Source organism: Mus musculus, chromosome 15, assembly GCF_000001635.26.
Source record: "Mus musculus strain C57BL/6J chromosome 15, GRCm38.p6 C57BL/6J".
Taxonomy (NCBI): domain Eukaryota; kingdom Metazoa; phylum Chordata; class Mammalia; order Rodentia; family Muridae; genus Mus; species Mus musculus.
In genome coordinates, this window is record NC_000081.6 from 41,321,276 (window position 1) to 41,337,112 (window position 15,837).

Below are 15,837 nucleotides of genomic sequence, written 5' to 3' on the forward strand. Positions count from 1 at the left end.
TTCATTCAATTCGAGAAAGTCTTTGAATTCTTAGTATCTGTCTTGACCCATTTTTCATTCAGTTGTGAGTTTTCAGTTCCCATTAGCTTGTAAGTTTTCTGTTGTTTCTTTTGTTGCTGGTATCCTGATTTAAACCATGGAGGTTTTGAAATGGGGACAGGGAGGGAATAGAAGTAGCATCAGGTGGCCTGTTGCAGATGTGGGGTTAGACTTGGGGTTTGGATTTGGAGGAGAGGAAAGAAATGCCAAGATCTACAGTTAGCCTACCTGCTTCCCTGGCAGAAGTGCTATTTTAGCTCTATAAAATAAAATGGTTTTCCTTGTTGGAATTTCTGGTTTATATTGACTGTGACAACTGAAAATGAATCTCATTACTACCACCTGTCCTGGGAACCTTTGAAAATGTGCCAACTGAATTTCAGAATTGAGAATTTATCTTTTATAACTTAACTGTAGGCAAGATTCATGGGCCAATCAAAAGCATAGTGTTTACAGCTATTTTCTCTAGGAAAATTGATCTCTCTCAGAGTTATGAGAATTTTTTCAAGTACACACAAAAAGAGTAAACTCATATACTGAGACCCATGAAGTGAGACTGTGTCAAGGGTGACTAAAAATTATGCATAAACACATGCCTTGATTACTTGATTGATTACGTACATATGATGACTATTTGAAAGTAAACTGAATAATTTGTATTAAAACAAAACTTATTTTAAGGAAAAACGAAGTCCAAAATTGGTAAGCTCCCTTGCTAGTTTGAAAACACATAAGAGAATAAATTGTCATGAGGCACAATTGTTGGAGCATTGAGGAAGGAAATAATTCCAGCCTCCTTAACTTTCATGACTATCTTCCATACTGAAAGCCAAATGACAGAAAGAAAAATAGCTTCCAAGATACATGGATCAATCCCAGACTCATTCCTCAAACACTTGGTTGAGTGGTGTGCACTGAAACAGGTGCACAGAGCTCAAGAGTGTATCGAGGTCCAGTGCCTGCTCTCATATATTCTCATGAGGAAAACAACGTGCACACAAGTGATGGACACACAGCATAGGTAACCTCATGCAAGGGCACAAATGCATCTCACTCAGCATTAGCACTCTTCTCTGATATTTCACAACACACTCGGGACAAATTTCTTTTGCCAAATGCACATCATTGGAAGAAAAGACACCTGTAACTTCTCTTGTAATATCAATTGACGAGGAAGACATTTGGAGCCCATAACACATGAACTTGACCTTAGATCTGTTATATGTAATGGAGGAAATTAAGGGTTGTGATTTCAGACTACAGAGATGGAATCCAGCATCTATGCACTATGATAATAGCATTGGTTTTTGAAGTACAACTTAGATTTTAGGAGAATGTGAATGTGCATCTATATTCACATTTGTAGTGCATCCTTAGAAAAGAAAAACACTCTTTGTATCAAGTACCTGGCAGAGAAGCCTTGGTAGAAGGTTTGCTGCCTAAATCAACTTCCTTAGCCTCCTTTCACTGACTCATTCCTGCTGAATCAGTATGCTTTATCAAACAACATTGTCAGAATGCCTAATCAATGGGGTCTTCTGAGGCTTTTGAAAAAAGTTTAAAGTCCAGGTTATAATCCTATTAGGGGTGCTATAATTACAATACTACAATATATAGAGATACAATTATCTTTTACCCAATATTTTACATTATGTATATGTATAATAAACACAATATATACTTAATAAAAACATAGTTTATATTAATTACATAAATTTAGATAATTAAAAAATTATCTGCCCTCTAAATTAAGATAGATATATGCTAAGTATATTTTATATATTTCTATTTACTCTTCTCTTCAACATCGAAATGTAACACAGTTTTTGGTGCTTTGTGGATATTTGATTCAGTGTTTAGAACAAATCTTTTTTAAAAAAAACAAAATGTATGGCTATGAATGACAAAAATAAATCAAATCAGTAATAAACTTTTTTATATTCTTGAAAGCTTAAAATATTAGGGGAAATGGATATAAGCTTTAGAAAATAATATATAACTTTTCAAAACTAAACATCTCTGTGACATCATGGAGCTGACAAACATTTCCTAACCAAATAACTTATGTTATTTACAAAGAAGGAATGAAACTCACACTGTTGAATAAATGGACCAAAGATTCGTGAAACCAATAGAGTGTTGCATATGCTATTAAAACAAAACAAAAACAAAAAGGCAAACAAAACCAAGACCTTGCTTAATCTCTCCTACTCCTTTGGGGAGGCTAACCTCACTACTTTAATGGGTAGTATTTTTTGATTCATGTGTAAAATATTGCAAGATATAAAATTCCAGACAGGAAAAAAAAAGGCTTTATCCTGTAATGGTTCAATAGGTTCTTTTTTGTTAAGTCTAGAAACAAGAAAACCCATTGGAAACAGAAACAAGAGACAGAAACAAGAAAACCCCTTGGAATCTATACTTTATAACCCCAAGACAACTGAGATGTGTTTTGGCTACAGCATCCTATCCTTGGGCCAAGGGTGTGAACCAGCCTCCTCTGTGCAGTCTCCTCTTTGTTTGCTGTTTTCAGAGATTAAAGGAGGAAATGAACCGCTCATGATTTAGCTTGTCTCCACGGGGAGCTGTGACACTTCCCCGCACACAGCATTTTAGGAGATCATACTTAATCCTAGGCAGACTGTCATGCTGATGATGAGCAGGAACCTGTGGATATGATTAAGGGATGGCCTAGGCAGCTCCGTGAAGATTTCTCTCCACTTACCGTCAGCGTTGTGTTTAAAAAAAGTGATGGAAAAGAAAGGTGACCAGTGGAACCTGGAGGAACACTGCACAACGAGCTCTGAGAGAATTGTCTTGACCTGGTTCCCCGGCATGGAAGACATGCGTGAACCTTGAATCACTGGAACAGGTGTGCTTTCCCAAGTAGTACATGACATAGTTACTAAAGAAAGAATCAATTCAACTTGATAGTTACCAGGGCCAGGAAGCTAGGTGAACATTGTCACTACTGCCAATCTTACGAGAGTGATGTCCCCATAGAGCCCAGATGGCATATTTGAATTTGAAGCTGATTATGCCAAGAGGTGAGTGTGAGAGAGCCACTCAGATCTGTGAGCAGGACCATGGAAAAACTGCTATGATCCAAGAGCGTGAAGAGAGATAGACATGAAGAGGGATTTAGAACTCTCTAAAGCACCCGAGGGAATCAAAAGAACCGACGACGTACACATCCAGTGTAATAGTCATTCCCCTTCCTTTTGGTCTCTTCTAGTTCCATCGAAAATAACCGGAAGAAATCCCATCTGTTTAAAATGCACAACACAGAGTTAAGGGCATCAGAAACAAGTTTTCAGTGAAGATGCTTGCCTGCAAGATGAAGACAAAATTTGCAAGAAGTGCTAGAACAATAAGTAAATAATAAATAAAGTCAATTCAAACCAGGTACAAACCAGATTTGCTTCAGGAGCAAACCTAAGTGTGATATTGTATCCATTGTCTTTTGTGTGGTTCTGATACTGTGGATGGCAGCTTCTGGTTTTAGACTTGTGTGGTCAGTGTTGGTTCATTCAGTGCCAGATGGGTATCTAGTACCAATGGTGGGTAACCAGTACCAGTGGTGGGTATCCAGTACCAATGGTGGGTATTGAGCCAGAATATAAAAAGCTTTGCTGCAACTTAATCATCTTTACTTGAATCTCTGCTTCTCTCTGGGAAGCAGTGTAAACTTCCACACCAGCAAACCCAGCAGAGGGCAGAAAGTCCAATGATGTGAACTATCTGGGTTCCTCTAAACCGAGCCTTCCTATGGGCTAGAAGCACTTTGGGATTCCTCATATTAATGATGAAAGCTCACTTAGAAATTTTGAGTATATTAAGTTACACAAAAATGAACTTAAATAAGTTCTTGACGATTCACATAGAGGAAAGATTAAATTCGATCCAGAAAGTTGAATCTGAGAAATTTCATTCAACTGTGCCTTCAAGAAAGTTTGTGTATATAACTTTGCCACGTTGAGGCTGGAAGAGAATCTGCTGCAGGCCTGTCTCTGGGGGGTGTAGGTGTCAGTCTTTGTGTCCAGTGGTGGGATACTTAGAATAACGAAGTACATATTACAGTCTGACTAGAGTAAAGATGATTGTTAATTTCTTGTATGTGTGATCGACACTAGTTTTCAGTTTTGGTTTGGTTTGGTTTTTCGAGATAGGGTTTCTCTGTGTAGCCCTGGCTGTCCTGGAACTCACTTTGTAGACCAGGCTGGCCTCGAACTCAGAAATCTGCCTACCTCTGCCTCCCGAGTGCTGGGATTAAAAGTGTGTGCCACCACGCCTGGCTAGTTTTCAGTTTTAACACAGAAATTATATACAGCCATGACTTGAGAAAATAGTAGAAAAATGTAGTTAAACTTGTAATGATAAAAATGATTTTCAAATTCAGTGTTTATTTATAACATTTTAGTGAAATGATTCATGCTGGAAATATTCAAAAACGGTGATAATGAAAGCGCTCACTTCAGCTTGATAATTCTAGAGATACCGAAGTTCTATCTTGGCCACCAGAGGGCGATGTACATCACTACCTTGTAAAGAACAGCTGCATTGTAAACACAACAGAAATTAAATTTACAAAAATAAAAACGTATATAGTTGTATGAATAATTAGCAATTTTTTGAACATGTTCCCCTAGTAGACTCTAAAAACACGGTATGTGTGTTCATATTTGTGCCAAGGTGTATGGAGATCAAAAGACAACTAGTGGGATTTAGTTCCTTCCTACTAAATGGGTTCTGGGGACTGAATTTTGGATCACTGGGCTTGGTGACAAGTGTCTGTACCCACTGATCCATCTCGCCAACTTCTCAGTCACATTATTAATATTCTACCCAACAACAGCAGAACAGACATTCATTACAAAACTCACAATGCCCAGAGGAAGATGGAATATATTCTGAACTATTAAACATGTCTTCAAAGATTGTAAAGCATTTTAAGACATGCAAACTGTTTTACCTGTGAAGTATTTGGTGATAAATGAAAAAAAGAATCCATGTTAAAATATGTGGATTTTTGATAAATCAAAAAATAGGAAAAATTTTAAAGTAACAGATGCCTTACTCAGAAACTAAATCAGGTCTCAGATCATTAAATCGGCTTCCCTTTTAAGAAAGAAGATTGTGTAAATAAATGAATAAGTAACTAAAGTGAGTACAGGAAAATAACATGAAAGGAAAGACAAAATGTACAACACAGAGACCGGGCAAGGTGGAGACAGGGCCAGATAGAGATTAGGTCTGGTGGTGGAGACACACAGCTTTAATCCCAGCACTCACTGGGCAAAGGCAGTCGGATCCCTGTGAGTTTGAAACCAGCCTGGTCTACAGAGCGAGTTTCAGGACAACTAGCACTACACAGAGAAACCTTTTCTTCAAAACCAAAAATAAACAAGAGGGGAAGGGGGAAGGGGAGAGGGGAGGGGGAGAGGGAGAGGGAGAGGGAGAGGGAGGGAGAGGGAGAGAGAGAGAGAGAGAGAGAGAGAGAGAGAGAGAGAGAGAGAGAGAGAGAGAGAGAGAGAGAGATCTGAGACAGAAGGGAATTATTAGGTGAGATCATTTTATGGTTATTAAATCGATGGACCGAGGCAGAAAACCCATGACATCACCACAGATCCCAGAGGGCTGCTGTCTATCACAGCACTTGTAACTGTAACCTGTGAATGAACAAAAGAATAGTTGTATGGTCACTGATCTTTCCTATATGATGGTGATAGGACTTTTTGTCTGTTTCTTTTGTTTTGTTTGTTTCCTTGGACTTCTGTGTTATTGAGACAGGATCTTATACTGTATCCCAGGATAATCTGATACTATGTGCTCCAAGCTGTCCTAGAACTTGTAACAGTTCTCCTGCCTTAGCCTTCCAGCCTGCAGTTAGCCTGGCTTCCAGGTATGATAACCACACCTAGCTTTCATCCACAAGATTTGAGAATTTCTCTCTGGGGCCTTCACTGAATCTTTTACTTACACAACAGTGTTGTGATACTATATATGTGTCCCCCTTGTCCCTACTGCAGACAAAGCCTCTGCAGGCATGTGCTAGGAAGGTGTGGGGAAACATAAACATCAAGCACATTAAACTAGTGATGACTAGCTTCAGACAAAACAGATCAAATGCTAGCAGAGTCAGTAAGTTCACTCAGGGTAAATTATTGGGAGCTTGATGGTTTTTCGAAGGAAAAACCAGCCAAAAATGGAAGAAGAATGGTTTCTCCTATTATCAAGAATGAACATATTTTAATTACATTCCAACCACCTGAAATTCCTCTTTGCAGTATCTCTGTATTGGGACCAACTTTTATTCTTACTGTTTTCATTATGTTTTTACCTCAAAAAAAAATCTATACTTTTAAAAAATCTTTTCCTGAAAAGAAGTATTCCACAATTTCTGAATCACAATAAGAATCAATGTCTGGAGACTTATGACAAGATAAAATCTCATTTTTTCTAAGATCATTTTCTCCTATTTTTATATCTCTATTTACATAAATTGCGTCATTCTCATTTTTAAATGATGTATTCTAAACAGAATTCTACATATATTAAGTTTCTGGCAAGCACTGTGCTAGTCTGAAAAAAGAAAAGCTGATATCCCACATATGTATCCCTTTCCTAATCCCTAGAAGCTGTGAATGTTACCTTACATATCGAAAAGTGAACATCCATCTTATCTTCAATATAACTCTTTATAGATGTAAGATCTTCAGACTAAGATGTCATTCTGGATTGTTCTAGGATCTGGCTGTCATTACAGTATCTTCAGGAGAAAGAGGCAAAGGACAGCTTTGCACATAAGCACATGTGTGCACACACATGCAGATACACTGCTTACATACAAGGCTTTATATATAAACAAATACATATATGTACACACATGTATGCACACATGTTTACAAACAAGGTTTTATATATAACCAAACACATGTAAGCACACACATAGGCACCAATGCACAAGAAAGTGAATTAGAGTCAGAGGAGATTGGGTAACATGAAGCAAAAAAAAACAAAAAACAAAAAACATTAATTTCAGGGTCTGGTAGTCAGAATCATAGGCCAAATTTATTGGAGTTTGTTATAATAACTCACAAAAATTATTTTAGCTGTTTGATGTCTTTAATTTAAAATTTAAAAATATATCCAGGAGGAAGCCTTAGTAGCTAATATATTCATGTCTTGTCATTTAGAGGAAGAGCTGAACTAGTAATTCAATCCACTAAGATTTGTTTTAGATTGACATTTTTAGTAAGTCACATGAAGGCTGAAGGCAAATCAATACAAATTATATGATTCCAGTTTGAAATCCTGAAGTACTTCCAGCTCAACTGCATGTTGATCAGCAACCAGTAAAGTCAGTTGTCACTGAGGTTCCCAAATGGGTGAGCAGCATATAAAAGTCTTACCAGTTTCAATTACATACAATTTTGCTTAGCTTATTGTATATATCTACTAATTAAAATGTATGATTGGAGAGAATTTTTCAATAATCCAACTAAACTAAAATTTTATTTATCTATATTTTCTAATTTATAGTCATTCTGAAATTAATGTTTGTGTTGGCTTCCACTGTAATGAACACCAAAGAGTTTGTCAAGCTTGGACAAGGACATCTTTCACCAGCCATTTATAGACCTCATCTCCAATCCAAAGTCAATTTGAATAGTTCCATATTTGCATCTTATAAATGAGGTAAATGAGAACTTGGAAGATAAGGTAAATTTTCTGAATGGAACAAAGTTACTGGCCAGTTTAGTTTAGAAGTTTAAAGTCCTTTGACCTCTTAGCTTCCGTAATCTTTACACTAATCAACCTTCCAGTAAATTCTGATACCTGCTGGCTAATGGGGTTTCAATATTGCTTTTGTTTTTGTTTTGTTTCAGGGATACAGGGGTTGAGGGAATGGGTGAGGAAGGACAGGAGAGGATCTGGGAACATTGGGTGTAGTCTTGGATTTTTTTCCACAACTTACTTTATTTGGGGTTCTTAAACAATTCTACATCCCTCTAACCCACCAACCAGAGGTAGGGGAAAAACAAGGTTAATAAGTAAAGGTTGTTGGGGACCAGTTTAGAAGTAGTTCCTTGGGGCTATGCTACTCTTCATGGTCAAGATACCAGCAGTTCTGTTCAGTAGTAAACACCAAACACCAATCAATAGTGGCAGCAGCCTGATTCAGCAGAAACAGCAAGGTTCTGCTGAGTCTGAATGAGTCAGCAAAAGCTGTCAGAATTAGCCAGAATGCCCCGAGAAGTTCTTTTGTGCATATGCTTTCTATGAAGTGAAGACCAGTAAAGACCAACAAAGACCATCAAAGACCAATGAAGCACTGTACCGCAGAGCAATGCAATAGCATCCTCTCACTGTTTATGGGGTTCCATTTATATTCTTTCTAAACATCACATGCCTTCTCAAGTGTCTGATTTCAGCAAAATATCACATGCCTTCTCACAAGACACTTTCCAGAAAAACATCATGTGACACAACTGAATTGATAAAGAAACCAGAAATTTCTACTTCACTGGGAGAAGAGAAAGTAGGATCAAAATATATTGTATGAAAAAAATTAATAAAATAAAACAAATAACTTGCAATAGAGTGGGACTTGAGTCTGTCTTTGGCCTTTTCTCTTTCTCTGTTCTGAAATACAATACAGGGCTCAGGGATACCTGGAGATCCCATGCCAATTTCTCAGGGGAGATCCCATCCCTCTGAGAAAGCACAACACACAACTGATCTGGATAAAAGGGGACGGAAAGAGAGCAAGGACCTGGAGAAGGGGTAGAGGCAGGCAGACAGGAGCAGAGCCAGAGGGCAGAGAAAGAGAAGTGAGGCAGAGAAGGACAGAAAAGAAGGACAGAAAGGGCAAGAGAGAAATGGCCAGGAACACTTGGGAACAGAGAAAGAGAACTGGAGTAGGAAACAGTCCTTGTATATGCTGCCCACACCTGGCAGTGGCAGGTGATTGCAGCTGATGATGATGCAATCCATTGCTAGGACCCTGGGAAGAGCCTAGTGGAATGTTGTGTAAGCCAACACTCTACCTCGTATCCCATCTCTTCTCCCTTCTCTGCTTTTGCCTTCAAAGTGTCGTTGAGTTGGCCTGTGATATGTTATTCTCCACCAGTAATATGAGCCAACTCAAGTCAGATTAATGTACATAAAGGCAGGTTTATTGTGAATTCACTTTCAGGCTGGCTGAAAGACAAAGACAGGGAAAAGAGGCAAAGAAAGAAATAAAGTGTGAATGGAGAGAGAGAGGGAGAGGGAGAGGGGGGGAGAGAGAGGGAGAGAGAACAAAATTTCTATATTATATAGGGAAAAGTTTCAGAAGGAGTGGAAGCCAAGCCCCTGGGCTGAAGAGTTCAGGGTTATGGGCAGGGTATTCCAGGTAAGGACTAAAGGATGCTGGGAAAACCTGGAGCCCAGGTCTACTTTGGTACATTAAATATGTACTTCAGATATTTATCCATATCGGAAATCCAACATCCAGTATGTATAATCAGTAATGTATCTAATCACAAAAGAATTAGGAATGAAGTTACATTACTTAGAGTAAATACTACATGTTCTTACTTTATCTTATATGTTCTATTGTGCCTCAGATTATCTCATTCTAAAACTGCCAATTTTACTTAGGAAATTATTATCTATTTCTCTTTTCTTTTTTTATTATCAGGAGTGTTCATTTTCTAGGTGTCCAACTTAAAGTATCTTCATGTCATTCACAACTCTTTCTCATATCACCGTTATACAACATGCACACACAACTGCTTACCAAATTCAATCATCACTCCTATCTAAAATGACAGTCTAACTGTTAAGTTGGTTTCACAGACCTATTAAAAAATCTAATAGACAATCATTCCCTACAGTGCATTGATACACAAATGTACATAGGGTTTCACAGAGGTCATAGATACCATGAAACAGAGCCTCACTCCCCAGACTCAAAACCTTTCTCTTCATTGAGCATTTTCTCCTTCTGTGTCAGATGTTGCCACCCTTTCTGTCATCTTTTATCTGCTCTTCCTTTTGTCTCAAGTATATTTATTAAGAAGATTTAAATATAAACATTCTAGAAGAAACCTCGGAGCATTCCAAGCCCTGGACATGGCACCTTGCAGTCAGCACACAATCTGCAAAGAATTACATATGCCCTATGTGTCTCTTCCCAGCTCAGTCCAGTGATCTCAGATGGGCAGATTGGTTTGAAGTCTCTATAGTGAAGGACTGTAAACCAAACTGATTTCTATTATATAAAATTTACCAGCACAATACTGCCTGTATTTTCAAAGGCTCATGTTTCACATGGCCTAAAGTCAAGTTTTACAGCATGTACAACCTCTATAATCTATCCTTAAACTTCATGTCTAGCTCATTTTGCACCTTTCTCTGTGGACTGTATACCATAGTCCCATAATTCAGAAGCACACTGGGCTGCTTTCCCAGTTGGCTTTTCGCATCACAACACAGCATGTGCCAGGCTCAACACCAACAAACCCTCCTCTTAATGCCCACATCTGCTTTACCTAGTGTGAACCAAAGCATTGACCTTTCTTCCATCTCTTTCACTCAAAAATCCATCCATATTTAGAGACTAATAACAACACTTCACTCTTCTCATGGCCTTTACCAACTGTTTAAAAGACTTTTACTGAGCCCCAATCCAGGCATTGACAATACAGCTCTGTCTACTCTAATTTTATTATAAATTCCATCCAGGCAGTGACTGCATTATTAGATTATCCAGATTTACCTTCCATGTATAGATGTTTCTCTATTATAGACATGATATGCAATAAAGTTTGTTGAATTTAATCAAAAGCCTTTCTGGTTCTTATACAATGCAATATTCTTTGTTTCCTCTTATTTTTCAGTACTAAATACCAAACCCAAGCTATCATGAATTCTATTCAAACACTCAACCACTGCCTAACTCATTAGGTAAAAGTCTAGGCAATAAAACAGGAATGAATGCTAAATATGTGCCGCTGCTAAGATTCAGACAAGCTGAACAGTAGATGAACAGTGAGCAGAGTAGAAGCCTATGCCTTTAAGTCAAGCAGACAACCTCTGGGTAAGTAATCCCTTGAAGGTTAATTTGTAGCCTCTGTTTCTAACATCATTTGATTCTGAGCTGTGACCTCCTACTGAGGACAGTTTTAGACCAAGTTACTTTTAGAAGCAGGTCTGAGGATCTATGCCTTCAGCCGGCTTTGGTGGATATTAACTGAATTAGATATAACATCTTCCCTGTGACTCATTCCTCACCAGAGTCAGGAAGAAGTATTATTTCTATTCCTAAATTCCCAAAGAGGAAAGTAAGGCAAGAGAGGACTGTGTGGTTTGCTTCCATTCAGCATGAAATGTGGGTAGCATATGTACTGACACAAAGCAACCAGACAGAGCTTTAATTGCTCATCTAACCTCCAGAAAGAGTCACCATCTGTGAAATTCTGAAGACTGTAAGATTATAAAACATGACAGAAAAGCTGAAAGCACCAGATAAACCAAGTACCTAGTCACCGATCCTAGAAAGGATCCACAGGAAAATATGACTTACCAGGTCAAGTCAGCCAGGAAAGCAGATGGTCTAACTGCAGACCTCTACTACTCCTCCTGCTCCTCCAAAGCCCACAATCTCATCCCTGCCCTTTCTCCCACTTCCAGAAGATCACACAGATCTCCTCCAACCTCTTTTCTGACTCAACCTATTGTCCCAGCTCCCAACCCCAACAGGCATTCCTGGAGAACCCACTACCCCAGCCTGCCAGAGAAACAAGTAGGCCAGCAAAGTGGATAGGTGAGCTTCAAATCTTCATTTAGCCTCTTCTCCTCCAAATGCAACCCCCAAGTCTCATCCCCCAACTATGTATCAAACTAGGTATTTTGCCCTCTCCACATTCTTTGCCCTCGATCTCAGGTAATAAGCATATCCTATTGGGACACTCTGCTTCTCTGCCTCCTGTGGATCCCCTCCACTGCTCTTCTCCAACTCATCCCTATACCTGTCAACTCCCTACACAGTCCAGCCTGACCATGATAAGGAGGGTGTGACATGGTTCCCACCCGTGGAACAGTCAGCAGGGAGTGGGCCTACACGAGTGTTGGTGGTTGCTGTGGGTGTAAGGCTTGTTTGTATAATAATGTACACATTTTCATGTTCCTCCTTTGATTAATGTCCTCTCTGACAAGATTAATGACTCCATGATAATTAGAGACAGCAGGAGTCTGGGAAGCAAGTGTGTGCCTGTGATAGAATATCAGGAAAATGATAGAATGCTGTGGCCTTAAGGAGAGCCCGTAAGGCTGCCAGAAAGGATGCTGAAAACATGAGTTCAAAAATATACAATTTCTCAATGATGTGAAACAAAAGGATGCAGTATGAATTGTAAAAGGAGCTTCACGGGTCTAAAAGAACAGTACACCATGAGCCAGTTTGTCAGATTGATACAAAAATGGCAGATAAAAAGACAAGCAGATGTATGAGTTTAAGGTCAGCCTGGGAGAAAGGCAGTTGAGGTCCAGACCCAGGTATGGTAGGAGTGGCAATTTCAAGGAGGTCCTATCCAGCTGGCTTATCATCTGTGTTTAACAAAGACAGGTAGATCTCTGAATTTTTTGAAACATTTAAAAAATATGGAAATAAAAAACTTAGGAACTAGCAGGAATTTCAGAGGCAAGTCTCACTGACAGACACAGGAAGCAGAAGAAAGAATCTCAGGCATAGAAGACACAATAGGAAAAATTAATACCTCAGTCAAAGAAAATGTTAAAGATAAAGAACTCCTGACATAAAACATCCAGGAAATGTGGGGCTCTATGAAAGACCAAATTTAATAAAAAAATAGAAATGGAGGAGACAAACCCATGTGAAAAGCACAGAAAATATTTCCAACGAAGTCATAGAAGAAAATTTCCCTATCTAACCTAAAGAAGGATAGATAGGCCTATTAAGATATAAGAAACAAAGCAAATAGAATGTACCCTTCCCCCCAAAAAAAATCCCCACATTCCCCTCGACACATTACAACCAAAACACTAAACATGCAGAATGAATAGAAGAAACATTAAAAGCTGCAGGAGATGAACTAACATATAAAGTCAGACCTTCTAGAATAAGAACATACTTCTCAGTTATGACTAGACAGCAGGAAGCTCATGCACAGTTGTGCAGATCTAAGATACTGCTCATGCTAGTCCAGCTGTTAGAACTAGCAAAACCTGCAATCACAATTGATGGAGAAACTAAGATATTCCATGAGAAAAAAAAATTCGAGCAATATTCATCTAAAAATTCTACCTCACAGAAGGTGTTAGAAGATGCTAGAAGAAAAACTTCAACCTAAAGAGGTTAACCATACCTAAGAGGACACAAGGAATAAGTAACCCAGAGAAGCAAGTCAAAAGAGGGGGAAACACACACACACACAGAGAGAGAGAGAGAGAGAGAGAGAGAGAGAGAGAGAACATTACCACCACCAGCACCACCACAACATCAACAATACATACAGGAATCAGAAACACTGCTCATAGATAACTCTCAAAATCACTGGTCTCAATTCTCCAACAAGAAGACAGAAACTAACAGAATGTATGAAAACAGGATTCACCCATCTGCTTCACCTTAATATTAGACATAGATATCACCTCAGGATAAAATGAAGGAAAATACCTTCCAAGAATGAATCTAAAAAGCAAGCTATTGTAGTCATTTTAATATCTCATAAAATAGACTTTAAACCAAAAACTAATTGAAAGAGATAGGGAAGGAAACTACATAATCATTGAAGGAAAATTCTACTAAGAGAACTTTGTAATTCTTAGCATATATGAAACCAAACACAAGGTTCATAAAAGAAACATTACTACAGCTTAAATTACATGTTAAGCCTCAGAGACTGATAGTGGGAGACCTCAACACCTCAGTCTTGCCAATACACTTGTCACCCAGACAAAAGCTAAACTACAACAACAAAATTGTTGTAGCTAAATGATGTCACAAACCACATGGACTTTACAATCAAACACAAAACAATATACCATTTTCTCAGCACCTCATGAAACTATCTCTAAAATTGACCACAAACATGGACACAAATGTAGTTTTAACAGATAAAAGGAAATGGAAATAACACCCTGCATCCTATCTGACCATCATGAATTAAAGCTGGACACCAACGACAGAAACAACTGAAAGCTTACAAACTGATGGAAACTGAAAATCTTTTGCATGGCAAATGGCACTGTCATGTGGACAAATCAGCAGCCTATAGAATGGTAAAATTTTTTTTACCAATTACACATCTATTAGAGGGCTAAGATTTAATATATTTAAAGAGCTCCAAAAGTTAGTTATTACAAAATCAACTCAATTAAAATTGGAGTACATATTTAAACAGAGAATTCTCAAAGGAAGAAACTCAAACGGTGGAGAAGGACTTAAAATGATGCTGAATATTCTTAGTCATCAGGGAAACACAAATCAAAGCTACTTAGAGACTTCATTTTACACCAAATGAAATGGCAAAGATCAAGAAAACAAATGACAGCTCATGTTGATGAGAGTATTGAGTAAGGGGAACACTTATCCATTGCTGGTGGGAGTGTAAAAATTATACACTCACTATGAAAATAAGTGTGGCAGTTTTTCAGAAAGACGGTAATCTATCTATGTCAAGATTCAACTGTACCACTATTGGACATATACCTCAAGAATGCTCCATCCACCAACGATGTTCAATGTTGTTCAACTAGGTTCATTGCTGCTCTAAATAGCCAAAAATTGGAAGCAACCTAGATACCCTTCAATAAGCAAATAGGTTTTAAAGGGTGGTACATTTTCTTAATGGAATACTACTCAGTAACTTAAAATATGCAATCATGAAAATTTCAGCTAAATGGATGGGACTAGAGAAAACTAGTCATCCTGAGTAAGCTAACCCCAATCCAGAAAGACAAATATGGTCTATATTCCCTTCTATGTGTCTATTAGGGGTTAAGTCAATGATAATCAAGCTATTATCCATAAAAACACAGAGGACAGGTATAGAGTAAAGTACTGAAGGTTGGGACATATATCTTTCAACTAAAAGAAACTAGAATAGATCATTCTGAATGTATTGACAAGAAGAGAGGAATTAGAAGGTCAGGATCAAAGAGGGAAGAGAAGTGAAAAGGGGATGAAGGAGGGATGTAGGAACAGACAGCTAAATTTTATGGCCATTTGAGGGGTAATATTGGACCCTAATATAGTAGAAGCTTCCTAAAATATATACATGTATGAAGGTGATCTAATGAAACCACCCAAATAAGATGGGGAGTGACAAAGCTTCAGTTAGACATTTCTTGTCATAAAGCAGTTTCCAGTAATGTTAATGGGTTATATATAACTGAGTTGTTGTCCAAATGGTTCTATGGCAATTCCCCCAAAACATGAGCTATTGCCAACGTTAGCAGGGGCACTTCAGAAACGGACAGCAAGGCCCCATTGCTGAAAGCAACACCTACATAACTCAAGAGAATGATGAAACCAAACCGGTGCCTAGACAGAACCTTCCCATCTGTTCTAGAGCCTTTGGTGGAAAAATATTCTCTGCCTACTACCAAAGGAGAAACACGCCGACACAGGTACAAACCTTTTCATCTACTGTGGTACCCTGCCTGTAAAATATGTAAGTGCAATCAATATCTGATTTGTCATAAACCCCATAAGATAGAACCCATACCCAACACTTCTTGGAAACCAAGAGCCTGAGTCTAGGCCAAATACTACTGTTCTAGTAAAAG